Source organism: Sander vitreus, chromosome 21 (genome assembly GCF_031162955.1).
Source record: "Sander vitreus isolate 19-12246 chromosome 21, sanVit1, whole genome shotgun sequence".
In the NCBI taxonomy this organism is placed as follows: domain Eukaryota; kingdom Metazoa; phylum Chordata; class Actinopteri; order Perciformes; family Percidae; genus Sander; species Sander vitreus.
The window spans coordinates 10957127-10961718 of NC_135875.1; the positions used below are offsets into that span (position 1 = coordinate 10957127).

The 4592-nt window shown below is 39.6% G+C and overlaps 1 pseudogene; it reads left to right on the plus strand.

The window, feature by feature from the left end:
* The first annotated feature begins 935 nt into the window (after positions 1-935).
* On the plus strand, positions 936-4567 carry LOC144536698 (dual specificity protein phosphatase 13B-like; annotated as a pseudogene).
* Positions 4568-4592: the final 25 nt, after the last annotated feature.

Consider the following 4592-nt stretch of genomic DNA (forward strand, 5'->3'; position numbering starts at 1 on the left):
TTAGCATGTTATACTTAAATAAAAAAATGTTTTAATCTGTACAGAAACATGAGAGTGGTGCTTTTCATTAACTCTCAGAGAGAAAGCATAAAACATTTTCCTAAAAAAGAAAAATTGGAAATTCTATAATTCTATGACAAAATTGGCAAACTCCATCTGCTAGTGAAGATCATATGATGGAAAGCTCCAAAACAGCCACTAAATGGAGCTTGAGTTGAGATTGTCAACAACCGCTGTAGTGTCTCTCAGCAGCGTAAACGGTAAACTGTGTCACCGAGCGTGCTCTGTGATGTTTGCCTGACTCTGAGCTTCTCTCCAGAAATGAAAAATGCTGTCCATCATAATGAGGAAATAAGTCACCAAATAGTAGTTATAACAGTTTTTGGATGATAATATGAGGCAGTGGCTAAATTAATGAAATTCATGAATGAAAAGATAAATGTAACACCAGCATTATCCTTTAAATTCTCTAAAATGAGGTACACGTTGATGTGGTTTGAACTGACGCAACGTGGCAACTTCCTCACCATGTTAAATCACTTACAATATTACAACTGTAATCACTGCTGTGGTTCTGTAGTTAAAGCTGTCACAACAAAAGCAACCTGGCTTCTGCCACAGTCATCTGAGGAATAAATAGTCTCTGGCATCTTCAGCTGTCTCGTTCCACCGGGGCTCAGCCTCTAAACAACACTGATACTCTGCTCAGATGGAAAACAGAGCAAGCTGCACCAAAGAGGTTAGAGTTTACCGTGGTTCCTTTCCAAATGCCTACAGGAAGAAAAACTAGCACGACAGCGGAAATAACTTCACAAATTTTTCATCCGGGAACATCAAGTAGCCTACTTGGGGAAATTATCTAACCGTTATCTAAGTGTTGAGCCGAATATAATTAGTGATAATTATACAACAACACTAAAGTGAAAGATGCAAATATGAGCCCAGAGGAGGAGCCAGAGTATCAGACACCACCCACCTGCGATCTGCTCAGCCTTCTGCTAAGGAACAGACACCCCACTGGAGCTGTCAACGAGGTTTGGCCCAACCTCTACATTGGAGACGTGTAAGTAACATTCTCACTTCAGGGCCCTGCTGCAATATGGTGACCTGATTGTGAAACTGTTGCTGCAAACAAGTCCTGTATTTGGCCAACTCATGGGACAAATATAAAATCTGTACATTTGAGTCACCAATGATGCATTTGCAAACATACGCTTACAGAGCTGGCCACAGGCGAGAAAAATCTCCAAAGGCATTTGGAGACATTCCTTGTCTCATCTCGTGTCGTTTACAGTGCTACAGCTCAGCATAAAACCCTGTTAATGGATCTGGGAATAACACGTGGTGAATGCTGCAGATGGTCCCCAGCACATTGACACTCGGCCACGTTTCTACAAAGACACCAACATACAGTATCGTAGAAGCACGAGTAGAAGCACCAGACTGTAAAGATTTTGACTTGAGCCCATTCTTCACTGAGACGGCTGATTTTATTCATGGTGCCCTGAGTCAGAAAGGTACATTTCATCCATTTGAGCCACAGAAAAATATTGTGGTAAAAAAATGTGACAAGATGCATCATCAAGCTGAAAATCTAACGTTACTACTAAATCTTAAAAATGATGACCCAAAAATGCAGAATTTGTTTGCAATATATATAAAATGCCAGAGGGACTAAATAAATATTAAACTGCTGCATGGCAACTTGTACAAGAAAGATGTCCCTCTCCAAAAAAGAAAAAAAAAAAAATCTAAAAATAAGTAAGTGTAAAGGTGTTTAAAAAATGGGGGTTCATGACCAACTGAGGTGTTTGGCGACTCCAGAGTTTGCTCTTTATCTTCATCAAGGCATTCTCATCAAGGATTTTTTTTATTTTTTAACTTGGTTTTATGTGGACAAATATCTGCTTTTTCATTGAAGAGAATATTTTTTGCATTTTGCACCAAAATCTATAAGAAAAGCTATTTCAAAATCGTATGAATGAAGCAACCTGACACTTATGTGAGATTTGTTTTCACATTTTACGCCTGTACAGTCAGTTTGTTTTCATCCCAACTTTGTTATTTTGAGAATATTAAACCATGAGCTGACTGTCTTGGCACACCCCTACATTAGGAAAATAAATATAAAAACAAAAGAAACAAATCTTTGCAATCAGTCACATTCTGATGCTTATGTAGCTATGAGCATCAGAATGCGTGCTTCATATAGACACAGCTGACAATTGAAGTGAATCTGTCTCTTGTCCGTGTAGGTAAGGTGCTCGTCCACTGTGCACGAGTAATCAGCCGCTCAGCAACTTTAGCACTGGCCTTCCTCATGATCAGAGAAAGACTTACCCTCGTAGAGGCTGTGGAGGCTGTTGGCAGGCACAGAAACATTCTTCCAAATGTTGGATTTCTGAATCAAAAAAGGAAGAGTCACTTGGACTCTTCCTTGGCTCTGCAGAGGAAAACAACACAACATCAAGGAGTGGAGAAGTAGAGCATGGGAAGAGATTTTCTTTCAACAAGGAATTTTGTATCTGTTCAATACAACAACAGAAATCATATTTTTTACATTACAGCTAAACATTTTTAAAATATGACTTGTTTTGGATTTTTTTACGTATTTTTCTACCTTCTAGGCAGCAATTGGTTTCCAATAATTTACATACATGAAAATTAGTTGGCACCATTAGCACACTTTGTGTAATCCATCATACTGCAGTCACATTTTCATTGCATTATAATGCAATATTAGTGCAGATTCAATTCAGAGGTCTGCACTGTATTACATCATAACAATACAAACACAAATGAATGTAGACTTGATGTTCACTTTGGATAACAAAACTCAAGCAAGTTTTAAGAGCCTGTTAAAGAGAACTGTACTTGGACTTGACTCGTCAGACTTGCAAACAAAAATGAGGACTTGAGACTTGACTTGGACTTTGCTGAAAGACCTGAGACTAGCTCTTGCCTCAAATTACTTGAGACACAACTTGAGACTTGACCAGACACTTGCTGTGATAGAGCTTAGACTCTCAAATGATTTGTGACTTGACTCTCCAATGACTTGATACAGAAAAAAAGTTATATCAAGTCAGTTGTGAACTGGTTTTCATATTGTACAGGACGTTTTGAAACCGATGGCTGTCTGCAGTGTCAGGAAAAATACATCAAAATCAAATCTAGAACTGTGAGGCATGCATTTAAAAACAGTCAGCAGAAATGTAAAGTATACATGAATTGTAGTCAAGGAGCTGAAACATACAGAAACAACGGTATGGTCACATACACAGCACAATCAATATCACAGAGGCCATTAAAACAAATGTAGCACAACTGCCAAAACCCTGCTGTTCTTGAACAACACAAAAAACAGTGTGCCTATAAATAAACAATGCTCCACCTATATATTCACATTTCTCAAAATATCGTGTCTTAACTGCTGCAATCCAGTATTGTACAGTTAAAACTGTGATGTCTAAAGAGGCTTGATACAAGATGATAAAAATATGCCAGCATGGTTCTGAGTGTGTATACAGATTCAGGTCAGACTTTGAAAAGAGATGAAACGCTGAAGCCATCTTAATAAGAGATGCTCTCCAGAGCACATGGGAGAGAGAGAGAGAGAGAGATGCTGTCAAAATAAAAGGAATTGGATATCACAGGTTTAATGATTTCACTGTCAGAATGAATGATGGCAGAGTATGAAGATATGAGGGAAAAATAAAAGAGTCTGATGGTGTGAAAACTCTGTCTGACATGTTAGCAGCTTCATCCAGCCATTCTGCAATACAGTCATCATCACACTCTCACTTTGGGGGCTCGCATTTAGATCACTGAATGGACCATGCATATCATATAATGGGGAATCAAAGACATGTGCCATCCTGTGAAAAACCTCATCTGTCTAACAGTCTGACACATTTCAGTTCTCATTTGGCCCCAAGAGGCTCCAGAAAATGCACCCTTTACCGGTGTTGTGAGGCAGCGCATACACGTTTTCTCCCAGCTTCTGAAGATATGCAGAAAGGCTAAAGGAAACTGACACAATTTCGAGAAGTCGCTCATACGGCTGAGCAAAAGCTTAGAGTGTCCTGTTCACTCCAGTGAATATGGGTATCCTTTGGCAAGTGCAAAGTTTGGGTAAGCACAGCTTTCTGCCAGCAGTGGCGATTAAAGTTGTGTGTTTAGAAGTGGATGGCAGGGACTGGTTGGGCAGAAGTTTTCCCCACAGGCACGGAACGTGGCAGCTAAGGTCATGGGCCCGCCACATCACAGCCCTAAAAATATCCTCTGCACTTGATTCCCGTCACAGAGCGGTTATACAATCTGTGCCCTCACTTGAGCCTGCCAGAATTAAACCTTACCATTTTCTGCCTTTACGGACTGCTTCACAACAAGCTGCCAGAATGATGAAAACAACATTTCCAAGCAGGAAAACGAAGGACTTCAATCTCTTGGTGAGTGGTATTGGGAGATGCATGGGAAAAACAAAGCTGTATTTTTTTCTCTTGATTGCAGAGGGAGAAAAATAGAAGGGGAAAAAAAAGCAAGTGTGGTATTTTTCCCCCCTTAAGCTAATAAATCATATGTGAAAGGAA